Raw genomic sequence first — 25077 nt, forward strand, 5'->3', positions numbered from 1 at the left:
TCTAGGTAACAAAGAAGGTAAAGAAAGTCTAGGCTGCACAGGACCCATTGATTGAATTACTTTTTTCACTGTTCTTAAATCTGTTATCATCCTCCATTTTCCTGATCTACTTTTTACAACAAATACAGGGGCATTCCATGGGCTGGTGGAATCCTATATGTTGTCTCCAGACGTACTTCTACCAGTTTTTCTAATGCCTGCAATTTTTCTTTTATGGTAGGTCACTGATCTTGCCACACAGGTCGGTTTGATAATCATTTTAGAGGCAAGCCTGTTGGTGTGTAATCAATGGCAACTTTTATAAAATTGAAAATTGGGTATCTGTGATGCCCTGTGTTTGGATAATGGACACATCTTGTGGTCATTCTTGATAACCTGTATCAATATCTTCTCTAGTGGTATCTACCACTATATCAAAACATTTATATCAACACCACTCATTAGTACCATTAATTTGAGTCTCTGATCATTAACCACAGTTTGCCAGAACACACATTTTTCCAGACCTCCAAAAAGCACTTGTTCTTTCTATTGGAGCAGGCTTGCCCTTGATGTAAAGAAACAACAGTTGAGCAATTCTAACTCCTGCATCAACTTTCATGCCCTTTATCACATATGGCATAATTTTTATTTCATTTTTGCTATTCTCATCTACTATAACTGGATGTACAATACATCCTTGAGAAGTTAATCCACTTCTTCCCAAGTTTATTCCCACTGTCCTTGAGAGTAAAGGATTATAAACACCAATGGTCAACTTGTAACATTCAATATTAGGAGAGATTTGTAAGAAAAAAAAATCTGTGATTAGCTCTAAAGCTGTACTTCTTTCTGTACCATGAATAAGATCAGAAATACTCAGTAATGGTTCTCTTGACCACTTGATACTACCTGGCTGACCAAAGGAAGTCAGCCCATATTTTTTACTGTAGGGCCTCGAACTGATATTCCCCATAGTTCATTTCCTGATGGCAAGAGATTATCTCATGTCTCTCTTGAACTGACAATCCTTAGACCAATGTTTGCCCTTTTCATAACAATATTCTTGAAGCCTTTGTGGCTCATAGAAACCAGATCTTGCTTGTTTTTTTTCTATGTAAACCATATTATCTAGAGTCAATGTATCTGATATTTTGAGTTCTGAATCTGTTAGCCTTGCAATTTCTTTGGAAATGACCAAATTCACCACAATTAAAGCATCCAGCATTTTGATTCCTGAAAATTTTAGCTACAGTTTACCCAATGATATTGGCATTATGCTCCTGAGAACCAATACCAGTTGTCTCCATTATCCATTCATCTATTGGAGCTCATTGTGCTTTCAATGATCTGATTGCTGTCTTACATTTGGTATTTGCACTTTCAAATGTCAATATTTTTTTTATCAATAAGTACCTGGTTTCAGGGTCTGATATGGCTCTATTTACAGCAGAACCCAACCTCTGCAAGAATTCTGTGAAGGCTTTTGCAGAACCCTGTATTATCTTAGTAAATGAGGTGGATTTTTTTTCCTCAGACTCCTCAATCATATCCCAAACTCTTAAAGCCATAACACAACATTGTTCAATTGTGCCATCATCCAATCAGATTTGTTCTTGTAAGTCAGCATAATGCCCTTCAGCTAGATTTTAGTAACATTTTTCTCCCTTGCTAAATTATATTGTTCTATTTGATGACTTCATGCCTCCACCACAACAACCACTATAACTGCTGTCCAGCTTGTAGTACAGCTGACACCAGTTCCTTCCAAACCTGGGGAATTACCCTATGCTGCATAGGCTAGTTATTTAGGGTTTATTTAAGAAATAGAGAATGCAAGTCATACAACACAATAGCCTCTTTAAAATGCTTTAGATCTACCTTTTCTATTGGATGTGAGGTCAATTCATTATAAGCCTGGCCTCCAGAGAGAGCAGACTTACGCTGCACAAAGCCTGGTAAAGTTGAAGGTACCCAGAGCAAATTCTTTTGTAGTGTACTCATCAGAATCTGTTAAATCAGTACTGCCTCCTGCTCTTCCCAGCCCTTTGTCTCATTGAGGTGCTCTGGTTGACTGGCAGTGAAGTTGTGTGGAGCAGGATGGGGTGGCAGTTTATCTTCCAGCCTAGTTTGCTTCCTGCTTTTATCCTCTGTGCTAAATTCCTGGTCTCAAACACAAAGACTAAACCCTCTTATTCTCTTCCCACTGGCTCTTTTTGTTTTTGAAGAACTTCTACCTTTATCTACAAAGTCTCTAAGTGGGTAGCCCTCTGGAATCTTCTCTAACAGAAGTGAACTGTCAGTTTTTCCTCTAAACTTTTTCAAAATAGCAGACATGAAAAGCATGAAAAGCAAAACAAACAAACAAAAGCCCTCTGGGAATAAGGCAGGGGACCACCCAGCTTCAGTTGTTGCTACTTTGCCAACATCCTTAAACAGCATTGGTAACACATCAAAACTTAACTTTTCTTCTAGTATTTTAGAAGCAAGTTAGCCATAATGCCTGAGGCACACCTGTAGGCTTAGGTTTTTCAAAACCTATTTTAATATATTAATAAAACTGCCTTCCTATGTTATCCTATTATATGATTTTTAAATTTTACTTAAGAAATTATGCAACTGTCTGGACTATTTTCTAAAATTATTTCATATAGTTACAGTAGTAGTCTGTGCTGAAGTCTAAAATTTGTTAAGCTAGCAAAAGTCATGAATACCAAATTTCTTCTTGGATTTACTAATATCGCTTTGAAATTAATTTAATTTCTTCTCATATGAATCTCTTTTGGCCATCTGTAAAACAGACAGACAGGCAGACAGAAATCAAAACATTAAAGCAACCAAATATGTACTTCTCTCACCCTCCATCCTCTTGCTGTTCTCTACATTAAACTTTATTGAAAGGCATATACCCTATATCATGTCATCTACTCACCGAAATATTTTTCACTGATACAAAAATGTATATAAAATAAAACAAGTCTCCATCTACTGCTAAAGAAGAACATTTTACATGAACCTAATTTCGCAAAGATAATAAAAAATTCTTAATTGAAATTTACAGTGTCTCCCCCCCCCTCATTAATTCTTAAGTAATACAACAAGGGGTAACAAACACCACAGGTCTTTTGAAAATGACACATTAAAATCATTACCATAAAAGAATCTAGGATATATAGTTATACATTTTTAAAAGTTTAAATGGAGTTATCCTAAAACGTGGGACACTATCTCTACTAGTACTACATGCAACCAAATAAAACCTTCAGTACCACAAATAGATTACTTGTTGTTAAGTTGTCCAATGGAATCCCATAGACCATCCCCACAATCACCAAACATTTCAGGATATTGCCAGTGCTATTGGTTACTCTCCAACATGTTTCAGTAAGACCCTATAGCTCAATACACCATATATTTGTTAGAACATGGAGACATTAAGCTCCTACTAAACTGGAAGGTTCATCCTCACAGACTAGTATTCATAGTGCTGGAATGTGCCATGCATGCTACTGGAAGAGAAAAGCAATCATCAGTCTCACTCAGATGTGAACCCTGAAAACTACAACAATGACCTCCCTTGCAATATATGTCCATGTATGCAATAGTCGCATCGATGTTAGAAGACTAACCAATCAGCTTTGTAATTAAAGGATTTAAGGCTCACTCCAGGAGTTGGTGTGTAGGTACCTGATACCATCAGTGAGGCCAATAGCCTGTCTCTATCTATGTTATAGACCCTTGGGGAAACCCTACTCCTAAACAGACACATCAGTAAAACCAATCAGTAAAACCAATCCTAATGGCTTACTGTCATAAGTACAGACTAGTACATCCCTCAACCTTCATTAGAAAAGATATATTTTGCAGCATAAAAGAAATTAACACAAAATTTAAAATTGGTCAGTGTGCAGAAAAGAACACGTGTTGCAGCAATCAGCCCAAAATCAAATATCTGTATTACACCTCTTCTTTCAAGACTCATGGATGTATGTTGAAGAGAGTATGAAAAGACTATAGGAGCCAGAGGTGATAGGTGACTTCAACAAAGATCCTAAATCATCACTTTAATTCTTTTCTAATAAAATTATATTTTATTTGCCTTTACATGCCAAGGTTGGAACAACAAACTTGTATGTGCTGAAGGGATTCTTCTCTGTCTTTTTGCAACATGGTAGAAACTTTGAGCTTAAATTATTCAAGAGTCTTAGGAAAGCGCCTTTGCTCTTTGACTATGTTTGAAAATTGTCACTATCTACAGTTTCTTTCCTGCTTGATACTCAACACCACACAGGTGTTTCAACTTTAATTTTTGCCCTCAGTTAATGAGAATTTACCTCAAGAACTACTGCATTTTATATCTCTATTGTGCTCTTAAATGAGGTTCTTACTATCTCTCATATAGATTATTTAAAAGCTCTTTTATACTCTATTTTTGCCCAATCTGTCTGACCTGATTCCCTCTTCATGGAGCTGTATTTTAAACATAAATGTATGGATTTATCCCTAGCCTCAAATATTCTATGATTTTTAAACTGCAATGGATCCTCCACCTTTTGCTTCTACTTCAGAATTTATTTGACCTCTTCTTGCCTTTATTTGATCTCACATGTATAATAAGTTAGGATCAAGAGACTGATGCATTCTTTTATCAAAGATAACAGAAGTTTGAGGGCTCAAACACCCCAGGTTCAGAAACTCTAGGAAGTAGAGGAAGTTTCTAAAACCTGTGTCAAGTTTGTGTGTCTTTATTGAATTAGTCAAAAAAAAAAAATCCCTGCAGAGGGTGTCACCAATCCAATATTACATTGTCCTAGTTATTTTCTATTGCTGTGAAGAGACACCATGAGTAAGGAAATTTATTTTGAAAAAAAAAAAGCATTAAATTGGGGTGTTACAATTTCACAGGGTGACTCTATGGCCATCATGGCAAGGAGCAAAGCAGCAAGAAGCCAGAAATGGTGCCAAAGAAGTACCTGAGAGCTTGTATCTGATCCACAAGAATGAGACAGAGATTTGGCTTAGTGAGAGCTTATTAAATTACAAATCCCACCTTTTCTACAAAGCCATACCACCTACTCCTTTCCAAAGAATTCCACTAAGGACCAATCATTCAAAGATATGGGCCTATGGGTAACATCTTCATTCAAATATCCACACACATCTGCATTCCGAGAGTAGGGTAGATGCACTAAAGACTTTGCAAATATATCATGTGGGGCCAAAAGTCCTGAATTCTTTATGGTATCTATGTGAATGAATGTGTGTCTCTTCAGAATTGAAGTCAAGCTATTGTTAATAGAATGCTGGCAGCATATTAACCTGCTGAGTGAAAAGTTTGAGGGAAAAACATCAGAATGGAGTAAGAATGAAACTCCTATCAGCCTGATTTAGGTAACAGGTTCTGGATCAAGGCTTTTTGGAGTCTGACATCAGCCCATATACTTTTGCCATACTTAAGCATAAGACAATTTTGGGAAAAAAAAGGTTTTAGATAGCAATTAACTCAGCTTTGTAAATACAACTTAGAACATATATGCTTACATTGAAGTTCTTTACAAAGTACAGATGACTTCTTTTGTAAGATGAGTTGCTGTTGACTTAGAAACAATGCTCAAGATAAGAGTGTAGGGAGAACGACCATGGCAAACACAGTATCTGGCCTTAGATAACCTAGAAGATACTTAGGCTATAATAGAGTAAGAATGCCATCTTTCAGAAGGATGAGTTTTATGGTCTAGAAGCAATGTTTAAGGTTTTAGGGATGAAGGGATTTAGGAATAAGGAAATTATAAATTCTAGAAAATATGGGCAGATCCTGGCTTATCAGATAGCAAAGGAACACTAGGTTGTAAACTACATTCATTGCCAGCTTTCCAGGAGGACAACAGGCTAAACCTCTTTCCTTTGAAGGATGTCTGCAAGTTTAGCTTTCCTGACTTTTCCAGTGCTTATCTGTGTGCAAAATTACTTTTTGCTGTCTACGTTAGGGCAAAAGGAGGGAGATGATTCAGCAGGAGATGGGAGGAGGTTTGAAAGAGCAATGGAGGGAAAATGTCCAAAATTCACTTTAATACATACATGAAAATCTCAAAGAATAAGGTTTAATAGAATGTGTGCTGTACAAGGACAGAAGCTGATCAATGCCATTTTGTTGTTGTTGTTAAATAATCTGAGTGAGGGGTTAATCTTGTATTTTTTGCTGGGTCAAATCATGGAACTTTGTTATCAATAAGTTTAATTATAGATGTGGTAGAAATATAGACATGGGTAGAGGTACATATCTGTTTGTGTATTTCCTAATTTCTTAGTCTTTTTGATATCCATAGTATAGTTATGAGTGGCAGTCACAGGAAAAGAACAAGAACTGTAATATAAGACAGAGCCCTTCCTTATTGACAGAGGTTTCCCTCTCTAAGAGTTTCCAGTTCATTCTTGGGACTGAATATCTGTATGTAAAAAAGGTGTAGAAACCATTTGGAGGGATACTGTGTTCTGGTGGATTAGTGTCATATCACTAAAGAGTGGCATTTCTTTACCCTCCAAGCTCTTAGCTTGGATTGTGAACTATTTGAATAATTGGGTTTCTAGGGAAACAGTATGTAGAGAAGAGGTACTATATCCATTCCTTTTCTCCAGAAACTCTTTCTGCACTAGCCTTTGTTCACTTGTCCCCAAATATAAAACACTAAGAATTGAGGAGGTTGAAATTTGCTGATGATTGCAGCAAGGTTTGTTGTAGCAAAGTTGCCAGGTCAGCTGGCATCTGCCACCACTGTCACCTAAGTACCAAGGGCACCTACCTAGGTTCTACTTCTATGTGGAGAAGTCAACCAGCAAAGAGTCCTTAAAATACAGAAAGACTACAGTGTTGTTTCAAGTTTCAAGAAACAGCAACCCAGAGGTGAGCAAACTGTAGGAATGAGTTCTGCCAGACATTGGCTCTGCTGGCAGACCCATGAGAGTAACAAGCCAGAACTCAAGTTCAAAACTAATCCTATGGAAGACAGTCTGGAATTACTGAGAAATTAAATCAGCAGTCAAAGCCAGACATCCTGCACACAATGCCATTTGTTTTATAACTGTTAAATACCCTTTCTGAAGAAGACTATAACACAATGACATTACAACTCAGAGGAGGCTTCTAGGCATGACCCACAAGGGATTGATTCTGAAAGAGGAAGCAGGAATTTGCAACTTTCAGGAGAGGCTACATATGGAACGGAAGATGGGGATAATTTGCAGGCTGTTTATAGGCTGGCTAATTTAAGTTATTATAACTCTATTGCACAGGCTGTCCCTAGTTATCTGGCATTTGGAGCTTTGTACCATCAAAATTGGTGTATGGGGCTCATAAAGTGAAAGCAACAGGGTTTGAGTCTGGATGTGATGTGTCATCCCATTTCTAGGTAAAAATAATCCTCAAAACAAAAAGAGAAACCAACACACTTACTACATTTGTTTTAAAGGCTTTTTCTTAAGCCACAGGCCAGGGTTCTAAAATGATTTTTCCTAGGCAGGAGTCTGGAAATCAGAAGGTCTCTGGGGAAGCCTGTTTATAGTAAGGAGTTTGGATCACAAGCTAAGCTCATGTTTGGTTTGGAAGGATGAATCTGTCAGCTGTAACCCTATACCTCTATATTACCTCTTATACCTCAGCCTTCTTATTTGGGAAACTGGATAAAACAACAGTACCCCTGTCCTGATCTCTCACTAAATATTAATTGAGATAATCTTATAACATGCCTAGAACAATGGCTCTTAACCTGTGGGTCATGACCCCTATGGAATTCAAACATTTACAGAGGTTGCCTGAAACCATCAGAATACACAAATATTTACATATGATTCATAACAGTAGCAAAATTTCAGTTATGAGGTTGCAATAAAATAATTTTATGCCACTAGTCACCACAATACAAGGAACTATATTAAAGGGTCCCAGCATTAGGAAAGTTGAAAACCACTGGCCTAGAGTGTTAACCATCTACAATTGCTTATAGTAATCTTAGACAATCATGAGCTTTAAAATAGTTTTTAAGGAGAGGATTGAAGAGGATTGAAGGCCATCTAGGCAAGTTTGTCAGGACAACATGGCCCTGACATGAACACCAAGCCTAGACCAAGATGGCTGACGGACATCAGGTCAGCTATGAGTCAGCACAAAATGGCTGACATTAGACGACTGGGGAACCTAAAAGTAACCAGTGATACAATCTGTTCTAAGTCTATTCCTGACAAGATGATCTTTAGTGTAATTTTGAATAAGTACAAATTTGCATCAGAGTTGAGTTCTTTACCTTAACCCTTTACCTTTGTCAGCTAGCCTGTGCAGATCATTCTGTGCCTATGTGTAGCCTGTGTGCCTGAGCCTGTTTCAGTGAAACCCATGTATGCCAGAATGTGGTAGGTACCTGCCAGGATCCTCCTTCTTAGCATCTCATATGCCTATGATTCCTCAAATTATTTTTAATATCCTGACCACGCAGGAAGCTCCTCTACTCCTGGTGTCAAAACTTGGACCTTACAAGGGGAAGTCTAAAACTTAAGCATTTTATAAAATTTCTTTTTCTTTTTTATTGGATATTTTCTTTATTTGCATTTCAAATGTTATTTCCCTTCCTGGTTTCCCCTCCAAAAAGCCACCCTCTCCCATCCCCTATCCATCCCCCTGATCACCAACCTGCTTCCCCGCTTCCTGGCATTCCCCCACACTGGGACATAGAGCCTTCATAGGACCAAAGGCCTCTCCTTCCATTGATGTCTGACTAGGCCATCCTCTGCTACATATGCAGCTGGAGCCACCATGTGTACTCTTTGTTTGGTGGTTTAGTTCCCGGGAGCTCTGGGGTTACTGGTTAGTTCATATTGTTATTCCTCATATGGGGCTGCAAACCCCTTCACTCCTTGGGTACTTTCTCTAGCTCCTTCATTGGGGACCCTATGCTCAGTCCAATGGATAACTGTGAGCATCCACTTCAGTATTTGTCAGGCACTGGTAGAGCCTCTCAGGAGACAGTTATATCAGGCTCCTGTCAGCAAGCACTTGTTGGCATTCACAACAGTGTCTAGGTTTGGTGATTGTATAGGGGATGGATCCCCAGGTGGGTGTTCTATAGATGGTCAGTCCCACATCCCCTAAAGAAATAGAAACAGTTATTAATAGTCTCCCAACCAAAAAAAGTCCAGGACCAGATGGGTTTATTATAGAGTTTTATCAGACCTTCAAAGAAGACAAAATACCAATACTCCTCAAACTATTTCACAAAATAGAAACAGAAGGTACTCTACCCAATTTGTTCTATGAAGCCACAATTACTCTGATACATAAACCACAGAAAGATGCAACAAAGAAAGAGAACTTCAGACCAATTTCCCTTAAAAATATCAATGCAAAAATAATAAAATTCCTGCAAACTGAATCTAAGAACACATCAAAAGGATCATCCATCATGATCAATTCATCCCAGGGATGCAGGGATGGTTTAATATATGGAAATCCATCAATGTAATCCACTACATAAACAAACTCAAAGGGGGAAAAAAAAAAAACATGATCATCTCATTAGATGCTGAGAAAGCATTTGGCAAAATCCAACACCCATTCATGATAAAAGTCTGGAAAGATCAGGAATTCAAGACTCATACCTAAACATAGTAAAAGCAATATACAGCAAACCAGTAGCCAACATTAAAATAACCTGAGAGAAATTTGAAGCAATTCCACTAAAATTAGGGGTTAGGGAAGGCTGCCCACTCTCTCCCTACCTATTCAATATAGTGTTTGAAGTCCTAGCCAGAGCATTAGACAACAAAAGGAGATCAAAGGGATACAAATTGGAAAGGAAGAAGTCAAAATATCACTATTTGCAGATGATATGAAAGTATACTTAAGTGACCCCAAAAATTCCACCAGAGAACTCCTAAACCTGATAAACAACTTAAGCAAAGAAGCTGGATATAAAATGAACTCAAACAAATAAGTGGCCTTCCTCTACACAAAGAATAAAATTTCAATTAAAAAGATCATGATACTTCATTGGGTTTAGAGAAATGCTAATTAATTGTGTGTGTGTGTGTGTGTGTGTGTGTGTGTGTGTGTGTGTGTGTGTTTCTCTTCACGATTTATTTTAGCAACCACTGATCAGATTGAGCAAATCCATTCAATTCCATCCTGGTTTCAAATAAGCCACCTTTGATCTTGGGAGGAGGAGACTTTTATTATCTTAAAGTTTTAAAAAGTATTCTGATAGTACATATTTTATAAGTTAAAATGTTTAATCTTCATTCCATTAGGAGGAAATTGCTCAGCATTAGCTGGAAATGCTGAAGAGACTTTATTGATGCCTCTAAGATCTATTTTTCACCCTTTCACCTCTTTGTCACAGTGAATGAAAAACTACCCAATACTATGCTATTGGTCTGTCTGAAAAACAAACAAACAAAAAAAAAACAAAACAAAACAACAATAACAACAACAAAAAACACACATACACAAAACAAAAAACAAAAGAAAACAAAAAACAGTCCTTTCCTATTTAAAAGAAAACTAGATTGTTTTATACTCTCATGGAATGAGGCCTCATTGACCATGGAAAGACTCCAATGTCTTCTTAAAATTAAATTTATTTATTTTTCACGTTTTTAAGGTGAATATAAAAAACAAGTACCTTGAATATGTGCAAATGTGATAGTTTGATATATGTAAACATTTCAAAGTGGTTATTGTACTCAAACTAGTCAGCATGGCCAGAAACACATATATCTGCCTCTCATTAGTGTGCTGGGTACATTTCACTTACCATTAACAAAAGTTAATTTTAAAAGAATTGTAAGATTTATACTTTTTATTCTGATATATAAGGTATTATTTGGTTTTTATCTTTTTTATTGAATTACAGTTTTATTTTTCTAGAATGTAATTGTTAAGACAAAAGTATGTTTTTGAGCACTAATTTTAGTGTAGTGACCATTGAATAAAATAAATAAAAATATACCTGCCTTCCCATCTAATTGGTTAAGTTAGAAAGAATTTTATTGTAATTTTCTTTATTAGTTATTTTATTCATTTACATTTCAAATGTTATTCACCTTCCGAGTTTTTCTCTCCACAAATCCCCATTCCATCCCCACCCCCACCCCCACCCCCGCTTTTATGAGGGTGCTCCCCTATCCACCCATGCACTTTGGTCTCACCAACCTAGTATCCCCCTACATTGGGGCATCAAGCCTTTACAGGACCAAGGGCCTCCCATATCATTGATGCAAGATAAGGCAATCCTCTGCTACATGTGCAGTTGGATCTATGGGTCCCTCCATGTGTACTCTTTGGTTAGTGGTTCAGTCCTTGGGAGCTCTTGGGGAGGGGGGTGGTTCTGGTTAGTTGATATTGTTGTTTTTCCTATGGGGTTGGAAACCACTTCAGCTCCCTCAGTCCTTCCACTAACTTCTCCATTGGGGTCCCCATGCTCAGTCTTATAGTTGGCTGCATGCATCTGTACTGGTCAGGCTCTGGCAGAGACTCTCAGGAGACAGCTACATCAGGCTCCTGTCAACAAGCACTTCTTGGCATCAGCAATATTGTCTGGGTTTGGTGTCTGTATATGGAACGGATCTCTAGTTTGGACAGTCTCTGGATGGCTTTCCTTTAGTCACTGTTCCACTCTTTGTCTCTGTGTTTCCTTTAGATAGGAGCAATTCTGGGTTTATATTTTGAGATGGAAGGGTGGCCCCATCCCTCTAATGAGGGCCCTGCCTAACCTCTGTATATGGTCTCTCCACTTTTTCTCTACCCTTTGTTGGGTATTTCAGCTAGTATTACCTGAGAATCCAGCTACACTTCTCCTGGACATATACCCAAAAGATGCTCCAACATACAACAAGGACACATGCTTCAATATGTTCATAGCAGTCTTATTTATAATAGTCAGAAGCTTGAAAGAACTCAGAAGTCCCAGAACAAAGGTATGGATACAGAAAATGTGGTACATTTACACAATTGGAGCACTACTCATCTATTAAAAACAATGACTTCATGAAACTCACAGGCAAATGGATGGAACTTGAAAATATCCTGAGTGAGGTAACACAGTCACAAAACAACACACATGGTATGTACTTCCTGATAAGTGGATATTAGGCAAAAAAGCATGGAATACTCATGATACAACTCACAGACCATATGAAGTTCAAGAAGGGAGATCAAAGTGTCGATGGATTCTTCAGTCCTACTTAGAAGGGGGAACAATATAATCATGGGAGGTTGAGGAAGCAGGGAACTTGGGAAGGAGAGAGGAGTGGGAGGGAATAAAAGAGGAGTAGGTGTGAGAGAAGATGGGGGAGATGTACAGAGGGACAGGAAATTGAACAGAGGTGTGTAGCAGTGGGGGATTTGGGGTAGCCACAAGAAAGTCCCAGATGCCAGGAAAGGCTCCCAGGACACAATGGGGGTAATATTAACTTAAATAGAGAGAAATTTTAATAGAAACTGTTTTAAACTCTTCATTAAGAGAGAAATGTTTTCAGGTACCTCAGTCACTGAATTGATGAGAGTAGGTGATTTTTTTAATTGTCTAAACTTACATAGTTAGTAAAATTCCAAGAAAACATTAGAAAATGAATAATCTTTACTATCTTGTTTGTCATTGTTCACAAAATTTAAAACATTAGATTGTATTACTTAACAGGTATTTAAAATACTACCTTAAAAGATAAGAACTCCCTGTTGCGTCTCCATAAACATACAGCCTGAGACTTTGAGTCTGTAACACTTTGCAATATCTAATTTCCTCTTTTAAAGAAAATATAAGGAAGGACCACCCAGAGACTGCCACACCTGGGAATCCATCCCATAAACAACCACCAAACCCAGATTATTATTGCATATGCTAGCAAGATTTTGTTCACAGTCATCTATTGGATGGAACACAGGGCCCCCAATATAGGAGCTAAAGAAAGTACCCAAGGAGCTAAAGGGGTCTGCAACCATATAGGAGGAGCAACAAAATGAACTAACCAGTACCCCTCCCCCTGAACTTGTGTCTCTAGTTGCATATGTAGCAGAGGATGGCCTAGTCAGCCATCATTGGGAAGAGAGGCCCTTGGTCTTGCAAAGATCATATGCTCCAGTACAGCGGAATGCCAGGGCCAGGAAGCAGGAGTGGATGGGTTGGAGAACAGGGCAGGGAGTGGGGAGTACAGGGGACTTTCCGAGAGGAAACTATGGGAAGGGGATAGCATTTGAAATGTAAATGAAGAGAATATCTAATTAAGAAAATTAACAAATAAATAAATAAAATAATAAAAAAGGTATGCTAGAACCTCCTCCCCCCAAAAAGAGAAAATGCAATATATTTTACACATCCAGAACAGTGACTGAAATTCCGTAGGTATTCAAAGTTTGCCTTTTTGTTTGGTGGGTTTTTTGTTTGTTTGTTTGTTTGTTTTGTTTTTGTTTTTCGAGACAGGGTTTATCTGTATAGCCCTGGCTGTCCTGGAACTCACTTTGTAGACCAGGCTGGCCTCGATCTCAGAAATCTGCCTGCCTCTGCCTCCCGAGTGCTGGGATTAAAGGCATGCACCACCATGCCTGGCTCAAAGATTGCTTTTTATATACTAATAATGTTCCATTTTTCTAGGTGTTTAACATCACTGATCACCTAGTGTCTTGGGTCCTATTTACAGATGCCAATAGTCAAATAATCTAAATACATGCAGGGAACCTAACAGTCATTGTCTAAGTGGTATGCAAGGAAAGCAGCCTGGTAGATTTTGTGGTGTTTATTTCATTGTGTCCATCTATGGAAGAAATAGCTAAGACAGTACCACTAACACACCTTGGCCACCTTTGGCTTGTCAACATTTACAGATTCAAGTCTTGCCTAACATCCAAAATGCCTTTTTCTGAACACTGCACAGTCAGGGCTAGGCATTACATGTTAAACATTATGAAGGAAATTTGTTTGTAAAAACAATATATGTGGAGATCATCAATTTGAAAATTTATGTGTCAAAACTGCTATAGACATCTTTTAGTACAGAAACTCCAGATGGCTTCACCATTTTTAGTTTATTCTCTTTGTTATGTAACATTCATTAACCTCCCCTATCGAAAATACCAGCTCTGACAAACTTAGAAAGCCTTAGAAAGGATGGCTAGGAAGTGCTCTGAGTGAATAGTTGGAACCAGTTAGAGCTGAAAGAGACTCACCACCATCCCTGCATGACATTCAATTCTGAGCACCAGCATATGGGCATTCTATATCTTTGTCCTCTTCAATGAATTTATTGAAGCCAGTAATTGATTATTTATGCCTCCAGGGTTTAAAATTTAAAAGGCATGTATGCAAAGATAATCAATATTTAAAATAGTAATGTGGAATATATATATATATATATATATGTATGTATATATATGTGTGTGTATATATATATATATATTCATCCAGAGACATTTTAAAGGAAAAACAAAACAAAACAGAACCTCTCAGCATCTAGATTATTTATTTATTTATTTATTTATGTACTCACTTTACCTCTTAAGCCACTAATTATTTGCATTTTATAATCCTCAACTTTTCCTCATTTCTACTTGCCCAGGGAAATTATATTTGAGGTCTAAATGAAATAATTCATTATGCATCAAATGTATCTGGAACAGATTCCCCTAGACAAAATTTGCTGTGTAGCCCAGGCTGGCCTCAAATTCCTGATCCTCTATCAGCCACTGGAATGCCGGACTTACACATGTCACTACACACAGTTTTTTTCCTTCTTTCCCATTCATTTGTTTGATTGTTTATGTTTATATTTAGATAGATTTCCTGAGATAGGGTTTCTCTGTTCACAGGGGTGTGGTGGCAATGTTCTTTGCTGTTAAGTCTTTGGGACTCTCTTCCCAAATCTGCATCTAGTGACATCATGTTAAAAACTGGGAAGTGACAACCATGGAAAAGTCAAAGCATGTAAGTCAGCAAATTGCACAAACTGGGGCCTTCAACCTTGTACCTGACAGTCACTTGTTAAATCTTATTTGTGACAGGAAACACAAAACATGATTGTGAAACATCTGCTCATGCAATTGACTAAGGAACTGTTATAAAGAGTAAATGTCATGGGGTATGGACCCATGCTAGAGGGACCAGCCATAAGAACTGCTAAGAGCCAAAGCAAAAACAATTTAATAAAATAACAAATAAATAGCATATATTATAAATATACCATAGCTTATATTATAGCTTGTATTATAAATACATATGGATCCGGAAACCTTCCAGGCCAGAGGATAGGTGTCCGCCCAGCCCGGGAGGGCTTTCCCTGAGCATAGGAGGCAAACATCTGGATTCCAGGACTCTGCCGAAAGTAGTCTGCACAGGTGAGAGTGTGGACTACAGAAGCTAACAGCTTCTGGGACAGGCAGCAGCCACAGAGCTTCTGAGGCAGCCCCCTTTTTGGGCTCCAGACATCCGGTCACCTTCCCGGACATAGGATAGGTGTCCGTCCAGCCCGGGAGCGCTTTGCCTGAGCAGCAGCAGCAGACATCTTGGTTCCGGGACTCCACCAAGAGTATTCTGCACAGGTGAGAGTGTGGACTACAGAAGATAACAGCTTCTGTGACAGGCCAAAGCAACACAGCTTCTGGGACAAGTCCTGTTTTGGGCCTTCATCTTCGGCCAAGAGGGAGGACGGAATGCCAGATATCTGTGTACCTTCCCTGTAAGAGGAGAGCTTGCCTGCAGAGAGTGCTCTGACCACTGAAACTCAGAGGAAAGATCTAGTCTCCCAGGTCTGATGATAGAGGCTAACAAAATCATGAGAGGAACAATCTCTAACCAGAGACAACTAAATAAACTAATGCCAGAGATTACCAGATGGCGAAAGGTAAACATAAGAATCTTAGTAACAGAAACCAAGACCACTCACCATCATCAGAACCCAGCACTCCCACCTTACCCAGTCCAGGGCACCCCAATACACCCGAAAAGCTAGACCCGGATTTAAAAGAATATCTCATGATGATGGTAGAGTACATCAAGAAAGACTTTAATAACTCACTCAAAGAAATACAGGAGAACACTGCTAAACAGGTAGAAGACCTTAAAAGGAAGCACAAAAATCCCTTAAAGAATTGCAAGAAAACACGACCAAACAGGTGATGGAATTGAATAAAACCATCCAAGACCTAAAAAGGGAAGTAGACACAATAAAGAAAACACAAAGTGAGGCAATGCTGGAGATAGAAACCCTAGGAAAGAAATCTGGAACCATAGATGCAAGCATCAACAACAGAATACAAGAGATGGAAGAGAGAATCTCAGGTGCAAAAGATTCCATAGAGAACATCGGCACAACAATCAAAGAAAATGGAAAATGCAAAAATATCCTAACTCAAAGGATCCAGGAAATACAGGACACAATGAGAAGACCAAAGCTACGGATAATAGGAGTTGATGAGAATAAAGATTTTCAACTCAAAGGGCCAGCAAATATCTTCAACAAAATTATAGAAGAAAACTTCCCAAACCTAAAGAAAGACATGCCCATGAACATACAAGAAGCCTACAGAACTCCAAATAGACTGGACAAGAAAAGAAATTCCTCCTGACACATAATAATCAGAACAACAAATGCACTAAATAAAGAGAGAATATTAAAGGAGTAAGGGAAAAAGAGCAAGAAACATATAAAGGCAAGCCTATCAGAATTACACCAGATTTTTCACCAGAGACTATGAAAGCCAGAAGAGCCTGGACAGATGTTATACAGACACTAAGAGAACACAAATGTCAACCCAGTCTACTATACCCAGCCAAACTTTCAATTACCTTAGATGGAGAAACAAAAGTATTACACGACAAACCAAATTCACACATTATCTTTCCATGAATCCCGCCCTTCAAAGGATAATAACAGAAAAAAAAAAAAAAAAACAATACAAGGATGGATACCATGTCCTAGAAAAAGAAAGAAGGTCATCCCTCAACAAACCTAAAAAAAGACAGCCACAAGAACAGAATGCCAACTTTAACAAAAAATAATAGGAAGCAACAATTACTTTTCCTTAGTATCTGTTAATATCAATGGACTCAACTCCCCAATAAAAAGACACAGACTAGCAGACTGGCTACACAAACAGGACCCAACAATTTGCTGCTTGCAGGAAACACATCTCAGGGAAAAAGAATGACACTACCTCAGAATGAAAGGGTGGAAAACAATTTTTCAAGCAAATGGTCTGAAGAAAAAGCTGGAGTAGCCATTCTAATATCAAATAAAATCGACTTCCAACCCAAAGTCATCAAAAAAGACAAGGAGGGGCACTTCATACTCATCAAAGATAAAATCTTCCAAGAGGAATTCTCAATTCTGAATCTCTATGCTCCAAATACAAGGGCAGCCACATTCATTAAAGAAACTTTAGTAAAGCTCAAAGCACACATTGCACCTCACACAATAATAGTGGGTGACTTCAACACACCACTTTCATCAATGGACAGATCATGAAAACAGAAACTAAACAGGGACACAGTGAAACTAACAAGTTATGAAACAAATGGATCTAACAGATATCTACAGAAAATTTTATCCTAAAACAAAAGGATATACCTTCTTCTCAGCACCTCATGGTACCTTCTCCAAAACTGACCACATAATTGGTCACAAAACAAGCCTCAAAAGATACAAAAATATTGAAATTGTCCCATGCATCCTATCAGATCATGATGGACTAAGGCTGATCTTCAATAACAAAATAAATAATAGAAAGACAACATTCACGTGGAAACTGACCAACACTCTTCTCAATGATACCTTGGTCAAGGAAGGAATAAAGAAAGAAATTGAGGATTTTTTGGAGTTTAATGAAAATGAAGCCACAACATACCCAAACTTATGGGACACAATGAAAGCATTTCTAAGAGGAAAACTCATAGCTCTGAGCGCCTCCAAAAAGAAACTGGAGAGAGCACACATTATCAGCTTGACAACACACCTAAAAGCTCTAGAACAAAAGGAAGCAAATTCACCCAAGAGGAGTAGACTGCAGGAAATAATCAAACTCAGGGGTGAAATCAACCAAGTGGAAACAAGAAGAACTATTCAAAGAATTAACCAAAGGAGGAGTTGGTTCTTTGAGAAAATCAACAAGATAGATAAACCCTTAGCCAGACTCACTAGAGGGCACAGGGAAAGCATCCTAATTAACAAAATAAGAAATGAAAAGGGAGACATAACAACAGATCCTGAAGAAATCCAAAACACAATCAGATCCTTCTACAAAAGGCTATACTCAACAAAACTGGAGAACCTGGATGAAATGGACAAGTTTCTAGACAGATACCAAATTTAAATCAAGATCACTTAATGATCTAAACAGTCCTATATCTCCTAAAGAAATAGAAGTAGTCATTAATTGTCTCCCAGCCAAAAAAAGCCCAGGACCAGATGGGTTTAGTGCAGAGTTCCATCAGACAATCAAAGAAGATCTAATCCCAGTTCTTCACAAACTATTCCACAAAATAGAAACAGAAAGTACTCTACCCAACTCATTCTATGAAACTACAATTACTCTGATACCTAAACCACAAAAAGACCCAACAAAGATAGAGAACTTCAGACCAATTTCTCTTATGAATATCGATGCAAAAATCCTCAACAAAGTTCTCACTAACTGAATCCAAGAACACATCAAAACAATCATCCATCCTGACCAAGTAGGTTTTATTCCAGGGATGCAGGGATGGTTTAATATACGAAAATCCATCAATGTAATCCATTATATAAACAAACTCAAAGACAAAAACCACATGATCATCTCGTTAGATGCAGAGAAAGCATTTGACAAAATCCAACACCCATTCATGATAAAAGCCTTGGAAAGATCAGGAATTCAAGGCCCATACCTAACCATGATAAAAGCAATCTACAGCAAACCAGTAGCCAACATCAAAGTAAATGGAGAGAAGTTGGAAGCAATCCCACTAAAATCAGCGACTGGACAAGGCTGCCCACTTTCTCCCTACATATTCAAAATTGTACTTGAAGTCCTAGCTAGAGCAATTAGAAAACAAAAGGAGATCAAGGGGATAGAAATTGGAAAGGAAGAAGTCAAAATATCACTTTTTGCAGATGATATGATAGTATATATAAGTGACCCTAAAAATTACACCACAGAACTCCTAAGCCTGATAAACAGCTTCAATGAAGTAGCTGGATATAAAATTAACTCAAACAAGTCAATGGCCTTTCTGTACACAAAGGATAAACAGGCTGAGAAAGAAATTAGGGAAACAACACCCTTCTCAATAGTCACAAATAATAGAAAATACCCTGCATGACTCTAACTAAGGAAGTGAAAGATCTGTATGAGAAGAACTTCAAGTCTCTGAAGAAAAAGATTAAAGAAGATCTCAGAAGATGGAAAGATCTCCCATGCTCATGGATTGGCAGGATCAATATTGTAAAAATGGCTATCTTGCCAAAAGCAATCTACAGATTCAATACAATCCCCATCAAAATTCCAACTCAATTCTTCAACGAATTAGAAAGGGCAATCTGCAAATTCATCTGGAATAACAAAAAACCTAGGATAGCAAAAAGTCTTCTCAAGGATAAAAGAACCTCTGGTGGAATCACCATGCCTGACCTAAAGCTGTACTACAGAGCAATTTTGATAAAAACTGTATGGTACTGGTATAGCGGCAGACAAGTAGACCAATGGAATAGACTTGAATACCCAGAAATGAACCCACACACCTATGGTCACTTGATCTTTGAAAAGGGAGCAAAAACCATCCAGTGGAAAAAAGACAGCATTTCCAACAAATGTTGTTGGCACTACTGGCAGTTATCATGTAGAAGAATGAGAATTGATCCATTCCCATCTCCTTGTACAAAGGTCAAATCTAAGTGGATTAAGGAACTCCACATAAAACCAGAGACACTGAAACTTATAGAGGAGAAAGTAGGGAAAAGCCTCGAAGATATGGGTACAGGGGAAAAATTCCTGAATAGAACAGCAATGGCTTGTACTGTAAGATCTGGAATGTACAAATGGGACCTCATAAAATTGCAAAGCTTCTGCAAGGCAAAAGATACCGTCAATAAGACAAAAAGGCCACCAACAGATTGGGAAAAGATCTTTACCTATCCTAAATCAGATAGGGGACTAATATCCAATATATATAAAGAACTCAAGAAGTCGGACTCCAGAAAATCAAATAACCCCATTAAAATGTGGGGCTCAGAGCTGAACAAAGAATTCTTACTTGAGGGATACCGAATGGCTGAGAAGCACCTGAAAAAATGTTCAACATCCTTAACCATCAGGGAAATGCAAATCAAAACAACCCTGAGATTCCACCTCACACCAGTCAGAATGGCTAAGATCAAAAATTCAGGTGACAGCAGAGGTCGAGAATGTGGAGAAAGAGGAACACTCCTCCATTGTTGGTGGGATTGCAGGCTTGTACAACCACTCTGGAAATCAGTCTGGCGGTTCCTCAGAACTGGAGGATCCGGCAATACCTCTCCTGGGCATATATCCAGAAGATGTTACAACTGGTTAAAAGGACCCATGCTCCACTATGTTCATAGCAGCCTTATTTATAATAGCCAGAAGCTGGAAAGAACCCAGATGCCCCTCAACAGAGGAATGAATATAGAAAATGTGGTACATTTACACAATGGAGTACTACTCAGCTATTAAAAAGAATGAATTTATGAAATTCCTAGGCAAATGGATGGACCTGGAGGGCATCATCCTGAGTGAGTTAACCCAATCACAAAAGAACTCGCACAATATGTACTCACTGATAAGTGGATATTAGCCCAGAAATTTAGAATACCCAAGATATAAGATACAATTTGCTAAATGCATGAAACTCAAGAAGAATTAAGACCAAAGTGTGGATACTTTGCCCCTTCTTAGAATTGGGAACAAAACACCCATGGCAGGAATTACAGGGACAAAGTTTCAAGCTGAGACAAAGGATGGACCATCTAGAGACTGCCATATCCAGGGATCCATCCCATAATCAGCTTCCAAACGTTGACACCATTGCATACACTAGCGAGATTTTGCTGTAAGGACCCAGATATGGCTGTCTTTTTTGAGACTATGCCGGGGCCTGGCAAACATAGAAGTTGATGCTCACAGTTAGCTATTGGATGGATCACAGAGCCCCCAATGGCAGGGTTAGAGAAAGTACCCAAGGAGCTGAAGGGATCTGCAATCCTATAGGTGGAACAACAATATGAACTAACCAATACCCCCTCCCCCCTGGAGCTCGTGTCTCTAGCTGCATATGAATCAGAAGATGGCCTAGTCGGCCATCAGTGGAAAGAGAGGCCCATTGGTCGTGCAAATTTTATATGCCTCTGTACAGGGGAACACCAGGGCCAAGAAGTGGGAGTGGGTGGTTAGGGCAGTGGGTGGGGGAGTGTGTGGGGGACTTTTGGGATAGCATTGGAGATGTAAATGAAATACATACCCAATAAAAAAAATACATATGACGGAGTTCTTGTCAGTATAAATAATGTGATAAATTAATAAATAAGGTAAAATAGAAAAGTCTTATCTACTGAGGTTTCCCAAATAACTTGTAGAATCATTTCTGCAACTTCCACAATGAAGCAGGAGTCTGTTCCTTAAGTCGGGTAAGCAGTGTCAATGTTCTAAAGTCAGGAGACTGTATTTGGGACTTCTAACCTCGACTTAGTAAAGACTTTACATTATAAGGAAATTTTGGGCTAAGCCAATATTTTCTGGTAGAGAAGCTGCAAGTAAAACTAATATTTATCTGGACTTAATTCATAGATGAGGCTTACAATTAGACTAGAGTTATAAATCTATACAGTGACACAAATAGGATTTAAATATATTTTAAATAAATATGACCTAAATGTGCTTCTTTAAAAAGCCATTTATACTAGTTTCAAAATTAATCCTAATTAATGCTTTTGGTTTGCTAAAGTTTCTGGATTTTGAGACACAAATGTTAATTGTTTCCTTTAAGACAATGCCTTTAATTACTTTTAGCATTTTAACATAGTCTTAATATAATTAAAAAACACCAGTGACTGTTCTAGTGAGATGGATCAGCAGTTAAAAGCATTCATTGTTCTTCCAGAGTCTCTGGGTTTGATTTCCAGCACTTACATGGCTGCCCATAAACATCTGTAACTCCAGTTTCAAGGGATCTGACGCCTTTTGCTGGCCTACACAAATATTGAATGCATTTGTTATGAAGAAATACATACAAATAAAATGCACATGCACATAAAGTAAAAAATAATAAAACAATGGTGAAATCCTTTCCCTCGGTTGCTCACAATCATATTTGTGGTACTTTGTTTAGTTTTTGTTTTTGTTTTGTGGGGGTTATTTTATTTTGTTTTTCTAAAATACCCAAACCCATAGCACTCATTGAAAATTTATCTTTTTGTGTTCAGGTTTCTGTCATCACTACATTTTATAGTTCTATTTCTTAGTATGTGTTCACACAAGAGTTCTTACTGTCATCTTCCACTTTATAGTGCTGTGTGGCCAGGGAGACTTATCACTATTTTGTCTGCTTCTAACAGAAGCATGCTCAAACCTTAAAATTCATCTTTTTTAATGTGACCTGACCAATAGTTTTAAGAATTAAAACATTTACTTGGGCTTGAGATAATACTACAATTGTAAGTACTAAATACGTAATGAAAGTGACATGTGTCAGGAAATAGAAGCAAAGTACTGATAAAGATCACTGCATAACCTCAAAAACAACAGGATAGACCACTGAAACAAGGAGACTCAAACCCAGAAATGGCAGAGGAGACATTACAGTTAATATAAAAGGCCAACAGAACATAAAAAGAATGCTACAGACAATATCATACCAACCAATTGTATAACTTAGAAAAAGATGGATAAATCTTTGACATATAAATCCTTCCAAGATAGAATCACAATGAAGTAGAAAGTCTGACTAGAGCAATAATAAATAAAAAAGATAAGCCAGTATTATTATGGTAAAAGGCCAGGATTTAAAGGACTTCATGCCCACATTCCTCCAAACAAGTAAGAAATCTTAATAAGCTCTGGAGGAGCTAGAAAAAGTACCCATGGAGCTAAAGGGATCTGCAACCCTATAGGTGGAACAACATTATGAACTAACCAGTACCCTGGAGCTCTTGACTCTAGCTGCATATGTATCAAAAGATGGCCTAGTCGGCCATCACTGGAAAGAGAGGCCCATTGGACAGGCAAACTTTATATGCCCCAGTACAGGGGAACGTCAGGGCCAAAAAGGGGGAGTGGGTGGGTAGGGGGTTGGGTGGAGGGTATGGGGGACTTTTGGGATAGCATTGTTAATGTAATTGAGGAAAATACCTAATAAAAATATTTTAAAAAATTTTAAAAACTCAAAAAAAAAGAAACCTTAACAATAATCTTGTTTCTTAAACTTCTTTTAAAATTTGAAGAGGGTATCTGTATCAGTTACTCTTCTACTGCTATAATAAAAACAGCGCCACCAATACAACTTATAAAAGAAAACATTTATTGGGAACACAACAGTTCCAGAACCTTGGAGTTTGTGGTAGTTGAAGGAGTTGTGGTGGTAGCTGGTAGATGTAGCAGCCGAGAGCTCACATCTCAGACTCAAGCAGGAGGCAGAGAGCTAACTTGAAGTGGTGTGAGTCTTTTGACACTTCAAAGTCTGCTTCAGGATCATATTCATCCATCACTGCTGCTCCCCTCCCCCCACCTTGTTGTCCCCCTCACCCCATCATCCTACCAACTTCATATCTCCTTTTAAAGTAAATATTAATAGTCCCTTAAATTCAATAAGTGCTTTCATATGTGCATAAATGTGCCACCATCTGCTGGAGCATAGGCAACATGTCAGAGACCTAGTCCTCACAGAAGAGTGACTCTCCTTCCCCCTAGCAGCCCCACCCATAGCAGAGGAGCTTTGGCAAAGGATGGGGTACTCACACTTACTTATACTAAGCACTTGGACCAGGTAGAAGTCTCTGCATTAACCACTTCACACTATAAAAGGAAGCTTTTCTGACCCAAGGTTTAGAGTAGCAGTAATTCTGGGAGTAAATATGAATATTTAGAAGGCAGTTTGACGGCATGATCATTTAGTAAATTAACAAGAATAGGTTTCCCCAAAGGGACTATTGTCTCCCTAGTCATGGGCTTTTTTTTTTTTTTTTTTTTTTTTACAGTACAGTGCCAGTTATAAAATCCCTCCTGTGTAGCAGGTCTCATCTCCAATTAGAATGTGGTTGGTTACTTCATAACCATTATACCATCACTGAGCCTGACTGACTACCTCTTGTCAGCAGGCCATTACAATAGCACGCAGAGTCTAATGCTGGGTAAGACAATTGATATCCTTTATCCTCCAGCTCCTTCCATTGCTCATCTGGCTCCGGGAAAGCTAGACAGCCGGGAGAGTTTCCTGGTCAGGTTGAGATTGATTTTTCTATGTCTTGGAGACAAAATAAGAAGCAGTTTTAGCAGTAGGGTATTACCGTCTATGCTGGTTAGTTGTATGTCAACTTGACACAAGCTAGAGTCACTGGAAATTAGGGAGCCTCAAATGAGAAAATGCCTCCATAACATTCAGTTGAGGTCTACTTGCTTGATGGGGAGAGCCCAGCCCATTGTGGGTGGTGCCATTCCTGGGCTGGTGGTCCTGGATTCTGTAAGAAAGCAAGCTGAGCAAGCCATGGGGAGCAATCCTGTAAGCAGCATGGCCCCTACATCAGCTCCTGCCCCCAGATTCCTGTTCTGTTTAAGTTCCTGGCCTGACTTCCTTGGATGACGAACAGTGATATGGAAGTATAATCCAAATAAACCCTATTCTCCACACCTTACGTTTTGGTCATGGTTTTGCATTACAGCAATAGAAACCCTAACTAAGAGACTATCTATATGTGGTGGATGACCAAGAGCAATGGCAATAGCTTAGGGGGCTTGGGGTGCCTCTGCCTCCCCCAACAAATAACTCATATAGGGGGTATGCTGTGCTGACAGAGATTAGTACTGAATCAGTGTCTATGGAGACAGTGTTGTTCAGCAATGCATAGGACTTAAATCTCTCT

This window comes from Mus musculus, chromosome 18 (assembly GCF_000001635.26).
Source record: "Mus musculus strain C57BL/6J chromosome 18, GRCm38.p6 C57BL/6J".
Classification (NCBI taxonomy): domain Eukaryota; kingdom Metazoa; phylum Chordata; class Mammalia; order Rodentia; family Muridae; genus Mus; species Mus musculus.